Here is a 15763-nt window from a genome sequence, read left to right as displayed (position 1 = left end):
TCTTGCTGGGTACATTTGTACTCACGTTTGCCTATTTTATGTTTTTGCAGAGAGACTTCAGTCTCACTAGTAGTTCCGCGTGGACTTCGACGTTTAGCTTGATACCTCAGCTACGATCTTGTGCCCTCGGCAGGATCTGATAGATAGTCAGGCTTCTCAGCCTTTTTCATTTATAGATGTCTGTACTCAGACATGATAGCTTCCGCTTGTGCTTTGACTTGTATGCTCTGATTGTTGGGTCATGAGACCCATGATTGTAATATCTCGCTCCTCGGAGCCTATTGAATAAATTACTTGAGTCGTAGAGTCATGTTGTGATGCCATGTTGTATTGCACATATCGAGCATATTGTGTGTATGTTATTGAAATGCTTGGTATGTGTGGGATCTGACTATCTAGTTGTTTATCTTTAGTAGCCTCTCTTACCGGGAAATGTCTCCTAGTGTTTCCACTGAGCCATGGTAGCTTGCTACTGCTCCGGAACACTTAGGCTGGCCGGCATGTGTCCTTCTTCGTTCCTGTGTCTGTCCCTTCGGGGAAATGTCACGCGATGAATACCGGAGTCCTGTTAGCCCGCTACAGCCCGGTTCACCGGAGTCCTGCTAGCCCAGTGCTACAGCCTGGATTCACTCGCTGATGACCGACACGTTCGATGCTGGGTCATGGATGCCTGTCCCTGTAAGTTTGTGCCACTTTGGGTTTACGACTAGCCATGTCAGCCCGGGCTCCTTATCATATGGATGCTAGCGACACTGTCATATACGTGTGCCAAAAGGCGCAAACGGTCCCGGGTAAAGGTAAGGCGACACCCGTGGGAATACCGTGCGTGAGGCCGCAAAGTGATATGAAGTGTTACATGCTAGATCTATGTGGCATTGAGTCGGGGTCCTGACAGCATTGGTATCAGAGCTTGACTGCCTGTAGGATTACCAAGCCAAACTGGTCGAAGTTGAGTCTAGAAATTCTTTAGTTATATGTAGGGGAATTGATTGTGGGATGGAACGTAAGGCTCTTTTTACTCCTTATACCTCATGGCCTTCTGATCTGAGTCATCATCTTCTCTTCTACGGGGATTAAGAACTAGGCTATCTCTTCTTTCTATTAGGATCACGTGTTACTAATCAGTGGACTTATAAGATTGTTGGATTTAAGTCTCAGTTCAGTTCCTACTACTTCCGTATGTTAATTGTTGATCTCGAAACCTTGATATTGTGCTTCTGAGTGGTTATGCCACCATTTTTGTGAATGTCTCAAATCTTTTCTGAGCATTTACAGCCGTTATGCTATCCGAGTCATCCCAGGTTTCTAAGTAGTCTGATGCATTTGCAAATCCTTTTCCTCTGGTTTCAATGTCTTTTTAGGCCAGATTAACCACACTAATCAGTGAGTTGAGGTACTCCGTTACCTTGACATATATGTTGGAGATATTATTATGACCCTAGGTGTCTTAGGGGATCATCTAGTAATTTAGCCATGATTTGTGTTCCCAGTGTGATGATTCTGGCCATCATTCTCGAAAGCATCCCATGATGCTACTTAGTAATAGGTATTCTGTTCCTGGGTTCTTGAACCCGAGATTCACTCTACCTACTTCATGTTGATAGTAATTGCTAGTGCCTTTAGGATATTAGTAACCTTTGCGATAGTCCTTGAAGTCCGTGGTATCTTCTTCTTCCAAATACCATGAACTACTTATGGCAGAAGTTCCTCGTTGAACTGAAATATCACAACAGGATTATTCTTGATGAGTTCTCCACTATATATTGTGGCTCTGCCAGTTCTACCTTTCTGCATGGGTTATCCGGAAGAAATATGTTGAACTTCGTTCGACATGCTAATCCATGCATCCACAACTCAGAAAATCATATGTTCTTTTGAGTTGTCCCATCTTAGTTGTTTCCGACCCTCTCCTATCAATTGATAGTCAAGAGTATGCGTGCATTCGTTCGTCGATGCCTATTACCCTTGTGGTCCGCCAAGCCATTCTATTTCAGAATGAATAGGAGGAACAAACTCCAGAATCTCATCCATATCTAGGATTGGGTCAAAGCAATTGTATTCCGCAGATCAAAATGCCAATCCAGCTTCTGGTCTGTTCTACCTTGAAGTATTACCATCTTTATATCAGGAATATCATGGGAATTGTACACCATCTTATGAATTCTTGACGCAGTAATACTTCTGATCATCATTGATAATTTCTCGGTTTCCGTGTTATTGTAACCGGAATGCCGACAAATGAATCATGGCGTGTGAAATCAATACTGCTAGCAACTCCATTGCTTGGTAGTTAAATGGACGATAACCTCATTCTTAGCGTGTTGATTATTGAATCGTCACCCTAAGGTTGATTGTGCTACCTAGTCCTTATTTCTGGTGCACTCTCCGATCAGTGAGTTAGGATAGTGCCAATCCTTGCTCATTTGATCATATCATCTTGCCCTGAAAAGCAAGATTGTTCTCGATCTTAGTAACATATCGATGGTTCGTGATTTTCCGAATATCTTATCGAAAGTATCACCAGGTTGTCACCTGACTGTTATGTTAAGCTCGTGATCAAGTTGGTTTATCCTGTAAACCACCCTTTCTCCAAGAATCTGTGTTGGATACCCCTGAGCTAGTTGGTTAAGCTATGCATCAACTTGGAGAGTTGGAAGATAAAATCTTGCCTGACTTAGTTCGTTCCAAAGGGATATTCTTGTGTAGTGTGTGTTGAAGAAAGTTGATATTTTCATCGACTGAACCTCGTGATCAGTTAATGGACCTATCATTTTATCCAACCTTTGATTGGAGTATGGGCTATCATCCAATCAGACCAGAACCAACGATATTCGTAATGTTGTCTTACTCGTGGTTGATCCCTCGAGTATACACCATTATATCTTTTGGGTCTGACCCATGCTATCACTTGTTCACTTAGCTATGGAATTCCTTTTAAAAGGAAACCCAGATGAATTGTTGTTGAGTCCATGAGCAACATTTTTATCTTGTCCATAATTTTGTTGAACATTAAGCTAGTGTTGGAAACTTTTGAAAGCATTTTCTTCATGCTAGCTCATGAAGTATTTGTTTGATGAAAGGAGTGACTTCCTCTTATACACGTGCATTTGGTGAAAGTTGCCGCTGTGAATTTGAGAAAGATTGTTTTGTTTCCTTTGGAATCATCCCAAATCAGTCATGCACACGTGCGAAGTATTCTGTAGTCTGGAGACTTGCAACCTTCATTCTATATGTGTCCCTAGCACACTAAGCCACTGATTGACTTGTTCAAGGAAAAGAAGTCTATGCTTGGGATCTAATCCATGGACTTGCGTAAAGACTTCGATATCCTCGATTATGGTTCCCCACCTGAACTCGGTAGTGTTTAATTATAAGACTACTACATGGCTATGCTTGTCTGGGACAACGTGTCCACATGTTTGTAGCAGAACCAGCTCATGTTTTGGAGCTTACTATCGTAGTTCATTCCCCGAGAATCTCGCAACATCATCTCGTCGATTTGTGTTGCAAATTTCCGTTTTTCTTCCTAGACTCGATGAGTCTGGAATATCCTGACACCAACCAGATCTGAATCTCAGGCAGATATGATGGTTTGGAACATTTCCCAAGAATTATAATATCGGTCCCTCGAAAACCGGTAAAGTGGATGTCGTGGCCAGCACCACCCAGCCGAAAGACCTATTATTGTAGTATCTTGATTGAAGAAGTTGGCCACCTCCCCATAAGGATTTCATAGGATTTACCTCCGTAACTGTTCCTTATGGATTCTATTGCTCCCGAAGTCCGACCTTTTTACTTGATGTTCTAGATATCAAACCATATCTATGAATGGGATACACTAGCTCATCAAGGAGAACATTAGAAGCGGAGTGCTAAATGTCTCTCGGTCGATCATCCAGATTTTATTTCCTTGGCCCCGCCAAGGGTGAAATCTGAGAAGGTGTTATCCTCCTTTGCATCTGCATCGTCCATCGCTATTCATCATGGTAGTAAGTTGTGTTGCCAGAATCCTTGACACGGATATTGGTAAAACCTTGATGATTATGGAAATGCTCAAGTTCTTGAGAGCACGCACAAGCGTTAGGTGTTACCATCGGCACTAGCTAGGTTTGCTCTCAACTTCCTCGGTTATGCTATAACTTCTCAACAGTGAATTCACTCTTTATTGTTGGGTTCTTCCCCAGTTACCAGAATCATTCCTAGCATTTGCATTTTGTTCCTAGCTTGCACCGCCAATGTGCCATTCTACCATGGGTCTCTTCCATTTCCGGTGATAAGCAAATTCATCCATTACGTTGTCTTCAACAAGGTAATCCACATCATCCAAGTCCGAGTATGCTATTCTACCGACCCCCGCCAGTCGATTGCTGTGATTTGCCTTAGGCTGATATAGAGAGTCTCAATGATCTCTATATCAAAGGTAATTCTTTCTGCCACTTAAGGTAATAATCTACGAATCACCCTCCTCCAGGATGTTTCGTCGTGATATCATGGCAACTCAACTCCTCGCTACGTTGACAATCGTTTACCACCTTCTTAAGGTGTGGAATTGTTGTCTACTTAGTGAACCTCGTCATCTGCTCCACTCCATTTCCTCAGATGTATGCTTCGTGTCTCAGCTCGAGAGATGTGACAATGTCTCATCCCATGAGTTGACCCTGAGTTGTTCGGTCTTCGAGAAGATCGATCCTTCTAGAGTTCTCCTTTCCTCTTCATGTCATGCTGGCAGGATTTCTCAGAGCAAGACGACAAGACAAAGATGGTGTTCAAATCAACGTTCATTTGAAGTGCAACCTGGATCATGAAGATTGTACTAGTTTGCGTTTTCCCTTCGTCTTACCCTACCCTTGAATCTCGGGTCGAGATTCTTGTTTAGTGGGGGTGAGTTGTCACAGCCCCAGTTCAGCCCTTGCTTGACTTTGCTTGTTCATCATGCCATCATGTTTAAATTCCAAAGAAATTTGAAATGGGGATTGTTGAAACCCTAGCACCAAATGAAATTTAACTAGGTTCAATAAAAATATTTTCAATAACCCAGAATGCCCTTTGGAAATGTTCATAATTTCTGTTAAAGGTGAAAACCTCTTCAAAAATGATGAACATATTTATAGGCTATTCCTGGATTTTTGAATTAAATTATATAGTATTTGCATTTGGGCATTTAATTGCTAATAATATTTTAAATGCTCAAATAATCACAAACTGAAATGTTTACTGTTGGAAATATTCCAAACAGTGGCCGCAGTCAGTTGCATGATTTTTGGAAATGCTCTGGCATTTTTAATAAATCCAAACACAATTACAGAAAATAGGAAATAGTAATAAAAAAGAGAGAGAGAAAGGTTTTCCTTGACTTACCTGCAGCCCCACCTAGCGCCCCATCTGGCCCAGCACCGCAGCTGGCCGGCCCAGCCCACCAGCGCCCTCCCTGTCGTCTTCCTCCTCGGGACAGTAGGACAGGGGCGTGTGCCCGCGGCGTGCACGCACGCGCAACGCCACCTCCTGCCTGCCTGCTGCCACTCCGACGCCGCTAAGGATGCCACGCACCCCCTCAGGCCTCTCTCAACTCCCTCCCGTGCTCATCCCCTTCTCCTGCTCTCCCTCTCACTCCGCACCTCGGACCCGAACGGAGCCGCCGCCACCGACGCCGATTGCCGCAGCCACCGTGCTCCCCTCGCCTCGCCGACGTGCCAAGAAGCCCCGTCTCGTCCCCCTCTTCCTCCTCACCAAGACAGAAGGTGCCGGAAGCCCTGGATGTCGCTAGCTCCGCCGTTCCCCTCCTCGGCCACCGAGGATCGCTGCCGTCGATTCGTCACCGTCCGGCCTGCCCCGAGACCGCCGAGCATCTCCTCGTGACCGTGGTGAGCCCCCGGTAATTTCTCCCCTAACCCTGCCCCCATTTGGTTGCCGTAGCCGCCGCCCCCTTGCTTACCGTAGCCGTCGCCGCGCGGGCTCGTCGCCGGCGAAGCCCCGGTGACCAAATGGCCCCGCGCGTGCATCCGTTGCACTCGCAATGACCCGTGGAGCAACGCTAGCATGGCAGCTAGCTTGTTTGCAAGCTGCAGCGCTAACCCCGCACCCACCCGAGCTCCGGCCGCCGCCTCGCTCGCCGCCGTTGCTGATTCCGACCACCTCAGCACCTCCCGCTGCTACCAAACGACGCGCCTCACCACGACGCGTCCATAGAGACCAACCCCGCCTCCTCTCGTCGCCAGAATCGCCGGAACGAGAGCCGTCGCCACGTCCGTGTGTCACCGGCGGTTAGCCGTCGACGTGGCCACTTAATTAGGGCTTAAGCACCCCGCTAATCACCCACTAGAGCCACTACCAAGTGGGCCCCCGTGCCTAAATTAATTAGTTAACCTCTCTGTTAAATTAGCACTAATCTCAGAGGGGCCCGCCTGTCACCGTTGACTTTGCCATGTCAGCATTGACTGGGCCCACATGTCAGCGACACAAACCAGTCTGAGACACTGATGTGTGGACCCCACTGGCCAGGTTTGACCTGGACCAGCCACGTTGACCTGCTGATGTCACTAATACGTCATGCTAACGCAGTATTTGTTTCTGGAATTAAAATAAATCAAAAATGATTTATAAATTTCAGATAATAACCAAAACTTCTAAAATTCATAGAAAATTAACCGTAACTCCAAATTAAATATATTATATATGAAAAATTATCAGAAAAATTCAAGGAATCCATCTGTACCATTTTCATGCATGTTAGAACAACTTATAGCTGCTGTTTAGCACAAATCAATTAAATGGCATTTGAATAATCACATATGGAGTTTGAATTTGAATATTGTATTCAAACCAACTTCATTTAATCTGTGGCTAGTTGCATTAGCCCAAAACACATTCATTTTGCCATGTCATGATCATGCATCATATTGTGCATTTCATTGATTGTGTTCCCTTTTGTGTTGCCGGTATTTGTCCCCTCTCGATAGACGTGATACCGATGATGTGATCGTTGACATTGATGAAGACTCAATGTTATCTTCAGAAGTGCCAGGCAAGCAAAACCCCCTTGTTCATTCCGATACAATCCCACTCTCTCGCTCCTGCTCTCTTTTACTGCATTAGGACAACACCGATTCAACTGTTACATGTTGCGGTAGTTGAACCCCTTTATCCTCTGCATGACCTGTCATTGCCACAGTAAATAGATGAAACCCACTAGCATGAGTAGGAGTTGTTTGAGCCCTGTTGTGCCTACTCATTCATGTTTGTTTGTCATGCCTGCTACTGCTTAGAGTTGAGTCAGGTCTGATTCATCGGGGATGAATCAGAGGTGTGTGAACATGTCCTACTGTGTGTGAGCTAAGTGTGTGAACACGATTTGGTAAAAGGTATCGATGAGAGGCCATGTAGGAGTACATGGTGGGTTGTCTCATTGAAGCCGTCCTTAGGAACTGAGTTCTGTGTTTGTGATCCATGATTCAGCTACTACCATGCATTGGGCCCTGAAATATGACCCCGCTCGACTTCTTATTCACCCTTGTCCTCTGTCCAGGAGTTGCAAGTAGTTTCTGGTGTTTGTAGTATGCTGGAGGCCGTGGACAGCGCTGACCGTAGGGGTGGGCTGTGATGCGGTAGGCACGTGGCCGGGTAAAACGGGCGCCCGTTTGGTGTCACGGAACCCTGTTCACATCGTTTGGGGCTGTGAGCGAAACTCCGGCCGGATCTCCTCATGGATGGAACCCGAATAGGCGATAAACCTGGACTAGAGACTTGAGTGTTTAGGTAGGTCGTGGTCTACACCCACGTCGGCTTTTGCTTGAAGTCTGCCGAGCACATGTCGTGTGCAGACGCTAAGTGGTGGAAACATGTATGAAGAAGTACACCCCTACAGGGTTAACATCATCTATTCGAATAGCCGGATTCCTCGGATATGGAAACTTGGACCCCATTGCATAGTTCATAGACAAGTGAAAGTGGATACTCTAAAATACGCAAGATAAGCGTGAGTGCTATGGATGGCGTTCTCGTAGGGAGACGGGAGCGGATCCATAGTGGTGTATTGATATGGTGAATATGTGGACTCGTGTGCGCCACCTCAAAAGAGTTACTTGCAATCGTAGTTCAGGATAGCCACCGAGTCAAAGCTGGCTTGCTGCAGTCAAACTCCACCATCCCCTTTGTTGATAATGATGCATGTGTAGATAGATCTGATGTAAGTCTTGCTGGGTACATTTGTACTCACGTTTGCCTATTTTATGTTTTTGCAGAGAGACTTCAGTCTCACTAGTAGTTCCGCTTGGACTTCGACGTTTAGCTTGATACCTCAGCTACGATCTTGTGCCCTCGGCAGGATCTGATAGATAGTCAGGCTTCTCAGCCTTTTTCATTTATAGATGTCTGTACTCAGACATGATAGCTTCCGCTTGTGCTTTGACTTGTATGCTCTGATTGTTGGGTCATGAGACCCATGATTGTAATATCTCGCTCCTCGGAGCCTATTGAATAAACTACTTGAGTCGTAGAGTCATTTTGTGATGCCATGTTGTATTGCACATATCGAGCATATTGTGTGTATGTTATTGAAATGCTTGGTATGTGTGGGATCTGACTATCTAGTTGTTTATCTTTAGTAGCCTCTCTTACCGGGAAATGTCTCCTAGTGTTTCCACTGAGCCATGGTAGCTTGCTACTGCTCCGGAACACTTAGGCTGGCCGGCATGTGTCCTTCTTCGTTCCTGTGTCTGTCCCTTCGGGGAAATGTCACGCGATGAATACCGGAGTCCTGTTAGCCCGCTACAGCCCGGTTCACCGGAGTCCTGCTAGCCCAATGCTACAGCCTGGATTCACTCGCTAATGACCGACACGTTCGATGCTGGGTCATGGATGCCTGTCCCTGTAAGTTTGTGCCACTTTGGGTTTACGACTAGCCATGTCAGCCCGGGCTCCTTATCATATGGATGCTAGCGACACTGTCATATACGTGTGCTAAAAGGCGCAAACGGTCCCGGGTAAAGGTAAGGCGACACCCGTGGGAATACCGTGCGTGAGGCCGCAAAGTGATATGAAGTGTTACATGCTAGATCTATGTGGCATTGAGTCGGGGTCCTGACACGATGGCGACGGCTCCACGATGTGCTCCGGCTTGCGTGGGCCGGCGGAGAGCTTCAGAGCGAGGAGGCGGAGCTCCTGCGCGTGTCAGAGAGGCGAGGGGGAGGCGGTGGCTACGGTGACGGCGAGCAGCGGCGACGGTGGCGTTCGGCCGTGCGCGTGGGAGAGAGACCAGGGGAGGGGGAGGAATGAGAGAGAGGGAGAGAGGTGCGGGGTGTCGTGGCGATATCCAGGGAGGCCAGAGCGACGAGGAGGGGAAGCAGGAGGTGGCAGGAGATGTGGCCGCGGGCGAGCGCGCGCACGACACGCACAGTGCCAGTAGGCGCGAGGAAGAAGACAGAGGAGGAGGCGGGCTGGGCCAGCTGGGCCGCATAGCTGGGCCTCTGGGCTGCACATGGAGGTAAGCCCAGGTAAGCTCCCTTTTTCCCATTTCTTTATCTTTTCTAATTTTCTGACATTTGTTTTGATTTAATAATAATACTAAATCATTTTATTTACTTATACCAATTTTTGTAGGAACTAGTGGTATTATTCCAGAGCTCGTCAACAAATGGCATAATTTTTGGACATATATTATATATATAACAAATATATATCCAATGCAAATAATTATGCATTAATTCCAAATGACCAAAATAAATACTTATGAGCTCCTAAAATATTGGTTTGATTTTTATCTCTGTCCAATATTTTCAGAGAGCAACATGAACATTTTCTTGGACCTTTTTGGAGCAGTTTTTATCTAGGTCATTTCCGGAGATGATTCTGATGGTTTCACAAATCCTCATTTCAAATTTAAATGGAATTTAAACATGATGCACACATGACTAGCTAGCCTCAAGCATACCAAAACTAGGGATGTGACATCTCAAGCGTCTTGATCTATCTCAATAGATCTTGATGCTTAATATGTAAGTAGCTTTGCTGAGGTCTTGCTTTGAAAAACTCTTATTCAAATACTCCTTTATGCTTTCCAGAAAATTCTACATTATTTCTGATCAACAATATGTCATTCATATATACTTATCAGAAAGGCTGTAGTGCTACCACTCACTTTCTTGTAAATACATGCCTTTCAAAAAGTCTGTATAAAACCATATGCTTTGATCAATTCATCAAAGCATATATTCCAACTCCGAGATGCTTGCCCCAGTCCATTGATGGATCGCTGGAGCTTGCACATTTTGTTAGCACCTTTAGGATTAACAAAACCTTCTGGTTGCATCATATACAACTCTTCTTTAAAAAATCCATTAAGGAATGCAATTTTGACATCCATTTGCCAGATTTCATAAAATGTGGCAATTGCTAACATGATTCGGACAGACTTAAGCATTGATACGAGTGAGAAAATCTCATCGTATTCAACACCTTGAACTTGTCGAAAATCTTTCGCAACAAGTCGAGCTTAGTAGATAGTAACACTACTACCAGTGTCCATCTTCCTCTTGAAGATCCATTTATTTAACATGGCTTGCTAATCATCGAGCAAGTCAATCAAAGTCCATACTTTGTTCTCATACATGGATCGTATCTCAGATTTTATGGCCTCAAGCCATTTCACGAAATTTGGGCTCATCATCGCTTCCTCATAGTTCATAGGTTCATCATGGTCTAGTAACATGACTTCCAGAACATGATTACCGTACCACTCTGGTGCGGATCTTACTCTGGAAGACCTATGAGGTTGGTAGATAATTGATCTAAAGTTTCATGATCATCATCATTAACTTCCTCATTAATTGTGTAGGAATCACAGGAACTGATTTCTGTGATGAACTACTTTCCAATAAGGGAGCAGGTACAGTTACCTTATCAAGTTCTACTTTCCTCCCACTCACTTCTTTCGAGAGAAACTCCTTCTCTAGAAAGGATCCATCTTAGCAACGAATAACTTGCCTTAGGATCTGTGATAGAAGGTGTACCCAATAGTTACCTTTGGGTATTCTATGAAGACGCACTTCTCCGATTTGGGTTCGAGCTTATCAGGTTGAAACTTTTTCACATAAGCATCGCATCCCCAAACTTTAAGAAACGACAACTTTGGTTTATTGCCAAACCACAGTTCATAAGGCGTCGTCTCAACGGATCTTTTGATGGTGCCCTATTTAAAGTGAATGCAGCTGTCTCTAATGCATAACCCCATAATGATAGTGGTAATTCGATAAGAGACATCATAGATCGCACCATATCCAATAAAGTGTGGTTACGACGTTCGGACACACCATAACGTTGTGGTGTTCCAGGTGGCATGAGTTTGTGAAACTATTCCACATTGTTTTAATTGAAGACCAAACTCGTAACTCAAATATTTGTCTCCGCGATCAAATCACAGAAACTTTATTTTCTTGTTACGATGATTCTCCACTTCACTCTAAAATTCTTTGAACTTTTCAAATGTTTCAGACTTGTGCTTCATTAAGTAGATATACTCATATCTGCTCAAATCATCTTGTGAAGGTTAGAAAATAACGATACCCGCCACGAGCATCAATACTCATTGGATCGCATACATCGGTATGTATTATTTCCAACAAGTCAGTAGCTCGTTCCATTGTTCTGAAGAACGGAGTTTTAGTCATCTTGCCCATAAGTCACGGTTTGCAAGCATCAAATGATTCATAACCAAGTGATTCCAAAAATCCATCTTTATGGAGTTTCTTCATGCCCTTTACACCGATATGACCCAAACGGTAGTGCCACAAATAACTTGCACTATCATTTTTAACTTTGCATATTTTGGCATCAATATTATGAATATGTGTATCACTACGATCGAGATCCAACAAACTATTTTCATTGGGTGTGTGACCATCGAAGGTTTTATTCATCTAAACAGAACAACAATTATTCTCTGACTTTAAATGAATAACCGTTTTGCAATAAACATGATCAAATCATATTCATGCTCAACGCAAACGCCAAATAACATTTATTTAGGTTCAACACTTATCTCGAAAGTATAGGGAGTGTGCGATGATGATCATATCAATCTTGGAACCACTTCCAACACACATCGTCACTTCACCCTCAACTAGTTTCTGTTTATTCTGTAACTCCTGTTTCGAGTTACTAATCTTTAGCAACCGAACAAGTATCAAATACTCAGGGGCTACTATAAACACTAGTAAGGTACATATTAATAACCTGCATATCAAATATACCCTTGTTCACTTTGCCATCCTTCTTATTCACCAAATAATCAGGGCATTTACGCTTCTAGTGACCATTTCCTTTGCAGTGTAAGCACTCAGTTTCAGGCTTTGGTCCAGCTTTGGGCTTCTTTGCGGGAGTGACCACTTGCTTGTCATTCTACTTGAAGTTCCCTTTCTTTCCCTTTGCCCTTTTCTTGAAACTAGTGGTCTTGTCAATCATCAACACTTGATGCTCTTTCTTGATTTCTACCTTCGTCGATTTCAGCATCACAAAGAGCTCGGGAATCGTTTTTGTCATCCCTTGCATTATAGTTCATCACGAAGTTCCAGTAACTTGGTGATGGTGACTAGAGAATTCTTCCAATCACTATTTTATCTGGAAGATTAACTCCCACTTGATTCAAGCGATTGTAGTACTCAGACAATCTAAGTACTTGCTCACTAGTTGAGCAATTCTCCTCCATCTTTTAGGCGAAGTATTTGTCAAAAGGTCTCATACCTCTTGACACAGGCATGAGTCTGAAATACCAATTTCATCTCTTGAAACATCTTATATGTTCCATGACATTTCAAAAACGTTTTTGTAGTCCCGGTTCTAAGCCATAAAGCATGATGCACAAAACTATCAAGTAGTCATCATATTGAGATAGCCAAACGTTCATAACGTCTGCATCTGCTCCTGCAATAGGTCTGTCACCTAGCGATGCATCAAGGACATAATTCTTCTGTGCAGCAATGAGGATAAACCTCAGATTACGGATCAAGTCCGCATCATTGCTACTAACATTTTTCAACTTAGTTTTCTCTAGGAACACATATAAAAACATAGGGAAGCAAAAACATAGGGAAGCAACAACGCGAGTTATTGATCTACAACATAATTTGCAAAATACTACCAGGACTAAGTTCATGATAACTTAAAGTTCAATTAATCATATTACTTAAGAACTCCCACTTAGACAGACATCTCTCTAGTCATCTAAGTGATCACGTGATCCAAATCAACTAAACCATGTCCGATCATCACGTGGGATGGAGTAGTTTCAATGGTGAACATCACTATGTTGATCATATCTACTATATGATTCACGCTCGACCTTTCGGTCTCCGTGTTCCGAGGCCATATCTGTATATGCTAGGCTCGTCAAGTTTAACATGAGTATTCCGCGTGTGCAACTGTTTTGCACCCGTTGTATTTGAACGTAGAGCCTATCACACCTGATCATCACGTGGTGTCTCAGTACGAAGAACTTTCGCAACGGTGCATACTCGGGGAGAACACTTCTTGATAATTAGTGAGAGATCATCTTAAAAAGCTACCGTCGAATTAAGCAAAATAAGATGTATAAAAGATAAACATCATATGCAATCAAAATATGTGACATGATATGGCCATGATCATCTTGCGCCTTTGATCTCCATCTCCAAAGTACTGTCGTGATCTCTATCGTCACCGGCACGACACCATGATCTTCATCATCTTGATCTATATCAATGTGTTGTCACATGGTCGTCTCGCCAACTATTGCTCTTGCAACTATTGCTATCACATAGCGATAAAGTAAAGTAATTATTTGGCTTTTACATCATATGCAACAAAGAGACGACCATAGGGCTTCTGCCAGTCGCCAATAACTTCAACAAAACATGATCATCTCATACAACAACTTATATCTCATCACATCTTGACCATATCACACCACAACATGCCCTGCAAAAACAAGTTAGACATCCTTTACTTTGTTGTTGCAAGTTTTATGTGGCTGCTATGGGCTGAGCAAGAACCTCTTACCTACACATTAAAACCACAACGATAGTTTGTCAAGTTAGTGATGTTTTAACCTTCTCAAGGACCGAGCGTAGCCACACTCGGTTCAACTAAAGTTGGTGAAACTGACACCCGCCAGCCACCTGTGTGCAAAGCACGTCGGTGGAACCAGTCTCGCGTAAGCGTACGCGTAATGTCAGTCCGGGCTGCTTCATCCAACAATACCGCCGAACCAAAGTATGACATGCTGGTAAGCAGTATGACTTGTATCGCCCATAACTCACTTGTGTTCTACTCGTGCATATAACATCTACGCATAAAACCTGGGCTCGGATGCCACTGTTGGGGAACGTAGTAATTTCAAAAATTTCCTACGCATACGCAAGATCATGGTGATGCATAGCAACGAGAGGGGAGAGTGTTGTCCACGTACCCTCGTAGACCGAAAGCGGAAGCGTTATGACAACGCGGTTGATGTAGTCGTACGTCTTCACGGCCCGACCGATCAAGCACCGAAACTACGGCACCTCCGAGTTCTAGCACACGTTCAGCTCGATGACGTTCCTCGAACTCCGATCCAGCCGAGTGTCGAGGGAGAGTTCTGTTAGCACGACGGCATGGTGACGATCTTGATGTTCTACCGTCGCAGGGCTTCGCCTAAGCACCGCTACAATATTATCGAGGAGGACTATGGTGGAGGGGGGCACCGCACACGGCTAAGAGATCAATGCTCAATTGTTGTTGTCCCTAGAGGTGCCCCCTGCCCCCGTATATAAAGGAGCAAGGGGGAAGGGGGCGGCCGGTCTAGGAGGGGGCGCGCCAAGGGGAGTCCTACTCCCACCGGGAGTAGGACTCCCTCCTTCCTTGTTAGAGTAGGAGAAGGGGGAAAGAGGGGGAGAGGAGGAAGGAAAAGGGGGCTGCACCCCTTGTCCAATTCCGACCAGAGGGGGGCTGCGCGCCTCATTCCTTTCGTCCTCTCTCCTCTATTCCCGTATGGCCCAATAAGGCCCATATACGCCCCGGCGAATTCCCGTAACTCTCCGGTACTCCGAAAAATACCTGAATCACTCGTAACCTTTCCGAAGTCCGAATATAGTCGTCCAATATATCGATCTTTACGTCTCGACCATTTTGAGACTCCTCGTCATGTACCCGATCTTATCCGGGACTCTGAACTCCTTCGGTACATCAAAACTGATAAATTCATAATATAACTGTCATCAAAACCTTAAGCATGCGGACCCTACGGGTTCGAGAACAATGTAGACATGACCGAAACACGTTTCCAGTCAATAACCAATAGCGGAACCTGGATGCTCATATTGGCTCCCACATATTCTACGAAGATCTTTATCAGTCAAACCGCATAACAACATACGTTGTTCCCTTTGTCATCGGTATGTTACTTGCCCGAGATTCGATCATCGGTATCTCAATACCTAGTTCAATCTCGTTACCGGCAAGTCTCTTTACTCGTTACGTAATGCATCATTCCGTAACTAACTCATTAGCTACATTGCTTGCAAGGCTTATAGTGATGTGCATTACCGAGAGGGCCCAGAGATACCTCTCCGACAATCGGAGTGACAAATCCTAATCTCGAAATACGCCAACCCAACATGTACCTTCGGAGACACCTGTAGAGCTCCTTTATAATCACCCAGTTACGTTGTGACGTTTGGTAGCACATAAAGTGTTCCTCCGGTAAATGGGAGTTGCATAATCTCATAATTATAGGAACATGTATAAGTCATGAAGAAAG

This window comes from Triticum aestivum, chromosome 4B (assembly GCF_018294505.1).
Source record: "Triticum aestivum cultivar Chinese Spring chromosome 4B, IWGSC CS RefSeq v2.1, whole genome shotgun sequence".
Classification (NCBI taxonomy): Eukaryota; Viridiplantae; Streptophyta; class Magnoliopsida; order Poales; family Poaceae; genus Triticum; species Triticum aestivum.
This window is presented reverse-complemented; position numbering follows the sequence as displayed.